The sequence below is a fragment of the Rhodnius prolixus genome, unplaced genomic scaffold, assembly GCF_049639745.1.
Source record: "Rhodnius prolixus isolate KJV_2025 unplaced genomic scaffold, Rpr scaffold_2, whole genome shotgun sequence".
Classification (NCBI taxonomy): Eukaryota; Metazoa; Arthropoda; class Insecta; order Hemiptera; family Reduviidae; genus Rhodnius; species Rhodnius prolixus.
The window spans coordinates 3721408-3733895 of NW_027411592.1; the positions used below are offsets into that span (position 1 = coordinate 3721408).

Sequence of the window (12488 nt, forward strand, 5' to 3'; positions counted from 1 at the left end):
GTCGTTCTGAATGACTATTTCCACATCAACCGAGATGAAGACGCGTCCTCCTCTTCAGGAAATAAAGTTAAACGACAGACATAGGTACAGCAAGTAAACCAGTAAAAGAATTTTGCCAGATTTCCTTGCCTCTTTAATAAAACAATAGAGAAATAAGTAAATTTTTCAGTTAATTATGCTGCAAGTTTCGAATCATTAATATTGGTATTAAAAGAAGTGATTTATCCTTTTAGTTTCTAGAAAGACTTTTATACATCAAGTGCATGGAAAATTTAATTTATATTTTAGTAACACATATAATCTATTTTGTGACATCATAAAAGCTATGAGAAAATAGTTGATTGTCCAATTCTTTCATATTTTAGCTGAACATCATATTTTAGCTGAACTTTATAAAAGAGTCTTCATGCTGTAATTCTCCGCAGCCAGGGGGTTGATCCACACATTTAAACTTTCTAACCACGACTAAGTAAATTGCCCACAAATCCAGAAATATTCTTCTCCTCCACTTGTTTTTGGATTTTTGGTCGATAATCATCAACCCGAATTCCGAGAAACTCTGTTAATGGAAAGAGTCGCCATTTCAACAACACTTGCTCTAGATCATAGATGAAATCCATGATAGTTGTTGATGAAATATAAATTTGAACACAGAGTCGTATTCTATGTTTCGTACAGAGAAGATCGCTCTCTCAATTTCATTAAATTGAAAGTGTTTATTAATCGTTTCTAAATTAAAAGTACACTTATCTTGTAGAGTTTATCGCGTACTATCGCTTGGTGAAAGTGTAGTGCGTGAATTTTCCACGTGAACATAGAAAAGTGGATTAATAGTGCTTTAAACCTCATTAAGTGAGTACATTTATTATTTAACTGAGGTTAAAGTTAACTGTAAATAACAACAATAATTGCTTGTACATATCTTTGTATATATTCTCTGTATATAGATTCTCTTTCTCTTGTATATAGTTTCTCTCCTCTCTTTCTCTTTATTCAACGTAATAAGAATACGACTTTTTTTTTTTTTTTTTTTTTTTTTTTTTTTTTTTTTTTTTTTTTTTTTTTTTTTTTGCTGATTCTTTTCTCGATGGAAAATCGTCATCACGATGCATGACACATGCATAGAGAGCTCCACGGACAACGAGTCCACCACTTCCGCTCAGCTCACGACAAAGAGACCCAGCACCGCTGGGAGCTCACCGAAAAAAAATAAAAAGCAGGCTGCTACTAGAGTCACAAGAAGCTCAAAAAAAAATGCCGCATCAACCTCTGCCTCTGCAGTAGTCAGTAATCGGCCGCCGGAAGTAAACCCTCCTCAACTGACACAATCTACTTCTGCCACTATCGACATAGCACCACCGGGCGTCCTAACGTATAATCCATTCAACTTACTGAATGCGGAAGATAATATGGACACCACAGCTGCAGCACCTTCAACACCAAGGCACAGCAAACCCCCGCCAATCTACATAAAACACGTGTTGCAGTACGCAGAGCTTTGTGGTGCTTTAACGCAACTAGTAGGCAAAGAAAACTTCGTATGTAAAGCCCGCGTAACAGACCTCATGGTCAATGCTACTACACCAGATGCCTATAGAGCAATAGTTAAGTACCTCCAACAACAGAACGCGGAATACCACACGTTTCAGCTGGATGAGGACAAAGCGTACCGTGTGGTTATACGCTACCTCCACCAAACAGTTCCTATTGAACTGATAAAAGAAGAACTCACCGAACTTGGACACTCAGTGAGAAACGTTACTCCCGTAGTGCATCCAGTTAATAAACAAACACTGCCCCTCTTTTTCATTGACCTCGAGCCAAGAAATAATAATACAGACATTTTCGAGATTGAGGTCCTGTGCCACACACGTGTCAAAATTGAGGAACCACACAAACAACGGTCTATTGTTCAGTGCAAACGGTGCCAAGAGTACGGCCACACACGAAGTTACTGTCAGCACAAGTTCCGATGTGTAAAATGTGCAGGAGATCATCCCTCGCAAAGCTGCCTTAAACCTCGCACCTCTCCTCCAACTTGCGCACTGTGCAATGGAAACCATGTTGCGAGCTGGAAAGGATGCTCCGTTCATAAAGAGCTGCAGAAAGCTAAAAGAACTACAGTTCCGGTCTACATGCATCCTTCTGCAGCTCGCATCACCAGTCAGCCTCCACCACCACCGCTCCAGTCAACAAGCTTTCCGCCACTGCCAACCAATAGAAGCATCCCCAGAGTCAACAATAAGGTATCTTTCGCCCAGATGGTGGCCGGGCCGCCACCGCCTCAGCCTCTCCCTCCACCTCCCGCCAATACTTCTTCAGGCGATATTGCCAGTGTCCTCAACTCCTTCCTCAATGACTTTAAATCCCTCATCACTCCCTTAATCTCTCTCCTCACGACAGTAGTGAATACCCTTCTTCCTAAACTGGCTCCCTAATGCCCTCAACCCAACAATCCATCACCTTACTCCTTTGGAACGCTAACGGACTATACAACCGAAGACAGGAACTAGACATACTCCTACACGACAAACGAATTGACATTGCTCTCATCACTGAAACCCACTTCACTGATCGAACACATTTCTCCATCGCTGATTATGTACTCTACAAAACAAATCACCCTGACGGAACAGCTCACGGCGGATCTGCTATCCTCATTCGTAAATCCCTATCCCACTTCTTAATACCTTATTCCTCAGCTCCTCATCTACAGACAACCGTTATCTCTTTAAATGCGGAACCATTCCTCTATACAATAGCTGCCGTGTATTGTCCTCCAAACCACACAATCAATCCTAACGACTTCCTTTCCTTCCTGTCCTCCCTTGGTCCTAGATTCATCTGCGGTGGTGATTACAACGCGAAACATCCTGCCTGGGGAAGTCGGCTGGCCAATCCCCGGGGCCGCTCCTTCCACAACATCCTCTCCCAAACCAGCTTCTCTTACATCTCTCCCTCTCAACCAACATACTGGCCTAGCTCTCCACAGAAACGTCCAGACCTCTTAGATTTCTTCATCTGCTCCCGCATAACATCCTTATCTCCTGACGTTTTTACTCTAAATGACTTGTCCTCTGACCATAGCCCTGTTATTCTCTCCCTCGACGTTCACCCCAAAATTGTTGCCCCTAGACCTACACTCATTACCGGACCAATTGACTGGGACTTTTTCAGAGAACAACTTGAACAAAGACTAGACTTGAAAGTACCACTCAAAACAGCCGAACAACTGGACGACAATGTATATCACCTTACCAGTAGCATTCAGGAAAGCATCTGGCATGCTACAATTGATACCAGACGCAGAACTTTGGCTTCACACTACAATCTACCTCTCTACATAAGACAACTGATTACACAGAAAAGGCGCGCCAGAGCCTTATGGCAACACACTAGATACCCATCTCACAAACGACTTCTTAACCAACTTACTAGAGATCTGACAAAAACTTTACGCATTTATTATAACACACAGTACGCTACTTACACTGAATCGCTTTCAACGCATGACAACTCACTGTGGACAGCTACGAAAAGAATACTAAAATACAAACACACTTCACACCCACTCAGGCGAACTGACGGCTCATGGGCGAAGTCAGATGAAGAAAAAGCTGAGCACCTGGCGCTGCACCTCTCCTCGGTATTCTCACCGCACCCTGACATACAAGACCCACAACACACAGAACAAGTCCTCAACGAACTAGACATACCTCTTCCTCTTTCACTACCTCCCAAACCCTTCACTCCATCTGAAATCAAATCCATCATCCACACCCTTCCCAGGAAAAAAAGTCCTGGGTATGATCTGATCACAGCTAACATTCTCCATCGACTCCCAAGAAAAGCAATAGTCTTCATTACTTCACTCTACAATGCAGTCCTACGAACCACACACTTCCCTATCCTTTGGAAATTTTCCTCTATACGCATGATCCTTAAACCCAAAAAACCAGCACACGATCCCGCCTCCTTCCGTCCCATCAGTCTCCTCCCAGTTCTTGGGAAAATGCTAGAGAAGCTACTCCTACTTCGCCTGCAAAGTAGCCTTACTCCTAATCCTTCAATTCCTTCTATTATTCCCGATCATCAATTTGGATTCCGAAATTTTCATTCCACCATCCACCAAGCACATCGCGTTGTAGACACCATTGCTACCTCTCTTGAGCTTAAGCAGTACTGTCCAGGAGTCTTCCTGGATGTGTCTCAAGCCTTTGATAGAGTGTGGCATGAAGGACTTTTGCTGAAGCTCAAGAATGTCCTTCCCAGTACCTACTACCTTATCCTAAAATCCTACCTATCAGATCGCTTCTTCCAAACTGTCCAAGGCATTTCCTATTCCACTATCTATCCGATCCTAGCTGGAGTCCCGCAAGGAAGTATCCTTGGCCCCCTATTATACACTGTCTACACGGCTGACCTTCCTCTTCATCCAAATACGAGCATCTATACCTTTGCAGACGATACTGCTATCCTCTCCCATAACACCGATCCGGTTATAGCCACTAGATCCCTCCAGGCTCATCTTAATATCCTCGAACCCTGGTTCCGCAAATGGAGAATAAAGGTAAACGGAAATAAATCCCGCTGCATATCCTTCACTCTCAACAGAAAAATACTCCCTCCATTATACCTGAATCACACTCCTATTCCTGTAGCGGATACCGTTCGTTATCTGGGAATATACCTTGACAAGCGACTCACATGGAATCCACATACTAGACTCAAACGACTTGAACTAAACCAGAGGTTTCGAATGCTCAAAAGACTACTTGACAAACGGTCTAAACTGACTCTGACAAACAAGAAACGACTATACACAGCCCTACTCGCTCCCATCTGGACTTACGGACTTGAACTGTACGGAACTGCTAAGCGTTCGAACCTCAACAGAATCCAAACCCTCCAGTCAAAAATCCTTCGAACCATCACTGATGCACCCTTCTACGTGAGCAACCATACTATCCACACCGACCTGCGAATCCCATTTGTTTCTGACCTTGCCCAGTCCCGCTACATCAAATTCCACTCCAAACTTTACCATCATCAGAACCCCTTAATCAGCAACCTGTCCTGCACTAACCTCCCGTCAAATCCTCCTCGCAGACTGAAGCGCCGGTGGCCTCGGGATCACCTGGTCGAAAGATAAACAAAGCCATCCTTCGTATTCCACTCATTCGGTATTTACATTAACCGACTTATGATGGTCATCGTTGGATGGCCCTCATTCACGCAATTCCAGTGATTTTATTTTATTTACTTTTTTATATATTATTTTACTTTGTTTTTTTTTTTTACTTTATATTTTATTTTATTTTATATGTTACAGTTATGTACCTTACGATATCTTATTTGCTTGTTGCGTTTTGAATTACGCAGTTGTGAATTTAAAAATAAAGGGATAAAAAAAAAAAAAAAATTTGAACAGGGAATAATTATTTATAGGTCTATCTAAACCGATTTTTTGGCTTACTAACGCAGGAATTATACTTAACAGTCGCAATTGTCGCTTGTAATGTACGCGGTTCTTTTTACATTTTGATATTTGTTCTACTACCTTCACACTTAGTGGCGTGAAGTTGCATAACATCGAGCGGTGAGAGGCCTAAATTGTTTTATTTGAAAGAAATCTAATAAAAGAAAATTGATTGAAAATCATTTCATGTGTTTTTGGTTGCTGCTATGAATTAGGTTACCTAAATCTAGCGCTAAATGTTTGAGTGCTGAATTTAATTTTTCCTCACTAAGTCGCAATAGGTAGTTGTGGTTAGGCATGGTTAGGCCATGAGGAAGTTGGAAATGCTGAACCTCCGCCATGAGTTCTGTCTGTGGGTGCCTGTATGTGTGTAAAGTGGGTGTTAGTTTGGCCCAGGATCATCTTCCAGCTGCCCTAACCATCGCCGCCATGTCATACGATGTGTGAAGTAAGGAAGAAATTATCGGCGTGAAATGAGAAACTTTTTATGAGGTTAGCAACTTCTCCCCTCTGTTACAGCTAGGAGATAGGAGATATATTATAACTTGGAAATCGAGAGTTAGCAGGCTACACTAGTGGGGGGCGATATCTGTTGGGGATAATTTTCTGCAGTTATCTCCTACCACTATATACCAAAACTTCTTAATAAATACTTACATTTTAAAAAATTCAAGTATAAGAATCGATTAAACGAGAGAAGGTAATCAAATTAGCAAGTTATGAACATTTCATTCATTCTTCATTTTATAATTTTAACAGGTTCACATCTTATCGTTAACAACCTGTAGAAAAAGCTTCTGTTTTATTTAAATTTGTTTCTTTCTAATAGTTCCCCCCTTTCACCAAACTTACTATTCCAATTTATGGAAAAGGAAGTGATGATTATTTTCACATTGTTCTTGTTGAACGGCTGTCGAATTGCGCATTTCTTATATTCGGTCGTCACATATCTTTGGGGTGTCTCTTATGAAGAAGAGAAAATAAATTGCTTGAAGGTCAGCTATTGCGATTCTCCACTGAGCTTGTTGGCCAAGAGTCAGAATCTGTTAGTTCACTAAACCCCAATAATGGCTCACAGCATCCCTCCCTGCAGGTATTCAGTTTAATGAGCGCCTTTACGGGTATTTGTGCTACCAAATTCCCTGAATACAGGGCTAGTTTACTTATCCCCTTTCGAGATAACAGAAAGCAAAAAGTCATTAAAATTATGTTTGAGTAGGATTAACCAGTTTTTATTTATTTGTTAAAAAAAAAAACCCAGTTGCTAATAGGAAAACACATGAAAACATAAAATAAGAAAGAGAGGGAAAAGTGGATTATGAGTTAGATATATCCTTTGAATGAGATTTTACGGCGTACAATATAAACACTGGTCAGGCAAACGTACAGACCTGTAGCCTGTCGCAGGATCAGTAGAAAGGATGAACGTGAAAGAGATATGACGGAGGGAAAGGCTCCACAAGCCCTCTCCACCTTCTTCCTACCCCTCTGCTCTTGCTTACATCAAAAGGATAAATATATTCTGTATATCCATAAACTTCTTTGAACTTGTCTTTTAGGAAAACTTTGCGTTTTCATTCTTGTGAGTAAACTCTCCTGTTACAAGTGTAGTAACATTGGGGGGAAAAATTAAAAATTGTATGTTAGGTCATAACTGAATATCAAGTATTAGCTACTACATTTTTATGTTTGCTATTTAATAATAAATGTTGACAAATGTCATAAAACGAAGACAAAACAGTTAAACTCTAAAAATAATTATTATTTATATTTATTTAGACAATCGTAGAAAACTGCAATTCTCATTTATAATGCAATGCAATATTCGTATGACGTTTAAATATTTATAGATTTAGCTTCTTACTGGCCGGCACTTACCTCCAACTCTTCTCTGGACCAAACCAAACACCGACCCACGGGATTCTCCCCTTTCTTTCTTTCCCTCACCCTAAATACTTCCCCCTAACAAAAGAAAGTATTTAAAAAAGCCCTCTTTTTCAAATTCAGCGAACCTCAACAACATGTTTCCATGATAATATCTAGAAGCTGTTCCATACAACACGCCCACTGGGAGAGTGTAATAAATAAAAGAGCACCAGTTAAAAATAAATATTTGGATTGTTGCTCGTAAAATCGATATTTCCATTAATCAACAGAAAATGATTCAGTATTAAGTTTCTTTCCCACACTATTCCTCTCTTTTTACATTCTGTTAGCAGCCTGGGACAAAGAAAAACGAGCAATAAATATGATTGGAAAGAAAACCCAATTCTATTACTATATCTTGCTTTATTATCATGCTTGCTGGATGTGTAGTGGAACAGGCGTTAGGATTGGGGACATGATAGGATTGTGTTTTGAAGAAAGAATAATAAAATGAATGAAGCACTTGTAATATTAGAAATACTAGGTAATATTCGTGTCAGTATTTTAAATTCAATCAAAATTCGTGCATGAGGACAAATTTGCCACTATAAAGTCATTTTTCTGGCAATCGACAAATAGTCCAATCGGACCAATTATTTTAGTGATTTAAAAGGAAGTTCCACTTTCAGTCATTAGTAGATGAACGGACTTAATTTGCAAGTTATCCTCACGTTATTCACACATACAAAATAATAGTAGTAATATTTATAATTTTTTAAATTTAAAATAATATAAGTTAGCAATATCTTTCAAATAGTATATGAAATATTTGGCATCCTTGTAAGAACTCAAAGGAAATCTCCTTAGCCACAAAAACCAAAGATGTTCGTTGGCACAAAACAAACTTCAAATAACTTTACAAAGATGTAAGTTTCCCTGGGACCACCAATTTCTTATCAACGAATGTTTATTAATTACATAAAAAGCAGGTTCAAGGTCCAATCTTTTGGTATTGATCCAATTTCTATCCTGCCTAAATTCACTATGTTCAGCTTTTACCAAAGTTCACGTTTTTCAGGTGCTTTTGAGTCTGAAAAAGAGGATTTCATAGTGTGGAGTTTTTGTGTAGGTTACTAGTGCCATTCAAAGAATACCAGCAAAATGAAGAACTTTTTGAAAATAGTTTCAAAGGTTAAACTTACTAGAAATACATCTACAACATTCATTTTTATCATATTTACAATAAAATGTGAGCAAAAGAACCGTTTGAAGAAAAGTCATATTTGTTGTGGAGCAGTTGCAGAAAACTTCCTGCGGGTGGCATCATTACTAAATACGCATTGCCATCTCGAAAACTGAGACCGGTCGACTAAAGTGCAGTTATTTTCCTGTCACCTCCAAGGCCAAGTAATCTAACCCAGTATCGCAATACTTCTAAACTTTGCTATCGCACCTTTAACCGCTCAGCTGTCGTGGTACTTCCTTTACTATTAAAAGGAGAAAATAACAATTGTTAAGTATGCTAATAAATAAAGCAATAGAAAGGGGGAAAAATGAGTAAATTAGGATTATTTTGGTTGCGGATGCAGTAAATACTGACAAGCTGGCAGATATTTGGCAAGACAGCAGACTGAAGAGCCGAGGAAACAACCAAGTTTAAACAACGCCTTTACACGCACCTGCAGTACTTATGAATTATAAAGTGTTGGATGAATTTTTCAGACTATAGCACAACAGTGTTACCCAGAATTCTGTGTAGCCATCTAGTGTTGTCCTGGCTTGGGTAGTATCTTACTGGGTAGTTTGCAGATTTCCTGTTCCGCCCTTCCAGTTACTCTGGCATACAGTTCTGCCGCTCCGCTCCCATCCTGGCAAACAAATCCGAATATGAAGAGCAAGTTGGTGCTGACTGGAGACGGCAAATGAGATGGAGAACTCAGGACGTCCTTTCGCCGCATACAGTTACTTCAACAGCTAAAAACACACATTTTTTGCCACCTCACACGAAACATTACTCACATTTATAAAACTAAAAAGCACGACTCACACTACTTACTTTAACCCAATTGTAAATTTTCAAACATGCGTTTTTTAAACTATGAATTTTTACTAAGTATTATCAGAATTTTTTTTAAAAGAGATACATCTTTGAGTAATTGTGAGACTAATCGTTCAGGAGATACAACTCCTTCAAACTCCGAATTATCGCAACACTCACATCTTTGATATGTTTAATTTTCCTCACAGGGAAAAATTATTGGTTGGTACTAAACACTATCTTTTATTTAAAACATATTTCCGATTGAAGTTGTCACTGTTATCGCATTCTTCACAACTGTGTGGGCATTAGACCGAAAGGTACGACTTCAGAGGAGCGATGCCGTCAACAGTCCACTGTTTGGAAAAGAAATGTAGAAAAACATCTAGAAACAAAAGACAGGTAGAGCCAGCTGATAGTTTCTAGATATTTCCATTGTTTGTTTCAGCGAGTTCCTTGTTTAAAAATAGTCCCTCATTTATGCTTTGATAGAGGCCGTCGGCTATTGCCGTTTTAATATTCTGCAGGTTGGTTCGCCGCTCATTCAATACAACAGATAGAACAGTATTTCAACTCTATTTTTTTTTTGCCTTCATTTTTAACGAACTAAGGGGCTTCACAATGTGTTACTTGCATAAATTTTGGTTTAAGGTGGCCAACAATATTTACACTTCATTATAAAGTGCTCTAAGGTGTATCCACAGAGTTGTGCGTCTTTTTCTCAGGATGCGCAGCCGTGGACCGTATCTTAACAACGTTTCTTGTTAGCCACCCATTTAGCTGTGGTTACTTTTACAACTTAAGAAAAGTTAAATGCTATTTAAAGGAAAAAAGACGCGAGTCGAAATGCACACGATTTAAACAATTAAAAAAAATCTGGTTTGTACTCACACGACTGTTGTCAAGGTGCCAACTCATACATTCTCTTAAGCTTTGAGTCACAATGCTTCTTACTAACTGTAAAACTGTTAAAAAGCAGGATAGATTAGAGAAGCGGAAAATGTAGCCGAGAAAACTGATAAAACTGTCACCAGTAAAATATGAAGTTTTAAGGAAATCGTCAAGTCCATTATTTTTGTTATAATTTTTGTCATAAAGATATAATTAAGTAAAATAGCACATTTTGTTGACTGATGTCGGTCAATTCCTTGGGGGAAAAAATAGTACGCAATCTTATTAAGGTCTTTTCAATTTTGAAACACTGAAAAAAGGAATAGTAGTTCATGAGAAGGAACTGGATAACTCTTTACCAGTTTGTGACATCTCGTGACTAGACATGAAACCATAATATAACAGCTGGAATGGAATTTCTCCTTACAAAATAATGAATATGCCATAAGAAGTAAGGTCTGCACGACCATAAGAAGGTGAAATACAGTCTAGGGTTGTTCGGATTCCTGATGAGAATGAAAAAATAAAACTCATTGGTCGTTTTAGCTGTTACATCAATTCCTTCAGGTATCTCGCAACTGTTTCATGAACTTCGAAGGATTCAGCTTTTGTTTGTTTGATTTTTTAAAATTGCTTTTAACAGTGATCTGTATAAAAGGGTATCAGACTTTTTTCGAGCTAGCTTTGTTCATAAATATTTAAAAAGAAAGTAACCTTTTCCCCATCGTGTAATGATATCAATTTTTGTAAGTTAAAATCAACTTTGTTCTTTATTTAAATAGTGTAAGTCCAGAATACATTCTCGTCAGGTATGAAAAGAAAGAACATTATCTGAAGGATCCAACTATTTTAATGTCGACTTGCTTTTTAGTTTCGTAATTCAAATATTTACAAATGGTGTCGAGTCAGACGTGAAAAATTACAACCTATTTGCATACAGTCGTTTCGATCAAGGTTATATGAATATCTTGGTGAAATCGGCTACGTTAGCATTGTAATTCCAGAGCAACTTGGATACTGTACAGGAAGCTCAATTCTCGCTCTTTCAAGAGTACATACTTAGCTCCTTCTCTTTTTCCAGATCAAGCATGCGTCGCGTTTACAGACTTAGCAAAAACTGATTGAGGTGGCCGTTTCATCTTTCTCGTTAAACTCCAGTCAGCTAGCTGGATTGTTTTTTTTTAAATTGGTAAAATAAATTACCTCAGTGATTGATAACTAATTGTTTGAAGTAATCACATATATACCATCAATTTATATTTCAAATTTTCATAAAGATGTGATTGACCGTATAAAATTTACACCGTATGAAAGTCTAAAATCAGGAATTGAAACAGTGCTATGAAGGAAGGTTGAAATCAACGGTATGACCGTGGCTGGCTTCTGTCACATTTCTCATAACTTTTAGATTCTCGTTTCTTATTTGTCAAAGAAATAATAGCTGCAGTTTTCTTTACATAAAAAAAAGAAGAAAGAGAACTGTACATCTCTTTCTAGTCTCACACACGCACCCAACTGGCGCTACTGCAGCCGGCTTCTCTTCACCCAACTACTTAATTGCCTTTAATACCACACTGGCACTGCCTCATTCACCACGGCCTCTTTGATTATAGACTATTATGTAAACATTTCCAAATGGTTTAATTTAATTCTATAATGCTAACTATTTAACTGACCAAAAAGATTGCAGTTTGAGTTGATGAATTTCGTTAATAAATATCTTTTAGCCTAAAACCCAGCCGTGAATTGATCTTTTACTCCAATAATTTTCTCTTATAATTACCAAATTTGAATTTAAGTGTATTAATTACAATGTGAAATCTGTCATAAATTACACCAAGTAAGTTAACTGTTCGTTGTACAACTGACAACTAACTGCGCAATCCACAAATTCAGAAATATGTTTTCGAGTAAATCGCTGTGAATGTTGGGTTGTTCAAGAGACGGAGTAAACTTGCTTACAGGCTTGGCTTGTTAGAATGTGGCTTTAGGAAAACGGGATGAGTTTAAACCTTGAATGGTAGCGCAAAGTTAAAGCAACTGCGAAAACCATCGAGTGGGACACTTGCACCCACCTAGAGCATTAGGGTCTCATGCAATAGACCCGTGTTAACGCTGGAAAGGTTATATTGATTAAAAAGGTGAGAGATGGACTATCACAGGAACGAGCTTTTGCGAATCCTCTTCCCTTAACGTGGCAAAAACCAGAGTAAG

The 12488-nt window shown here is 38.6% G+C and overlaps 1 protein-coding gene across 29 annotated transcripts in view; it reads left to right on the forward strand.

Moving 5' to 3' along the window:
- The window catches only part of trol (terribly reduced optic lobes), a 344072-nt gene that overhangs the window by 81294 nt on the left and 250290 nt on the right, over positions 1–12488 (forward strand). The window lies entirely within an intron of this gene.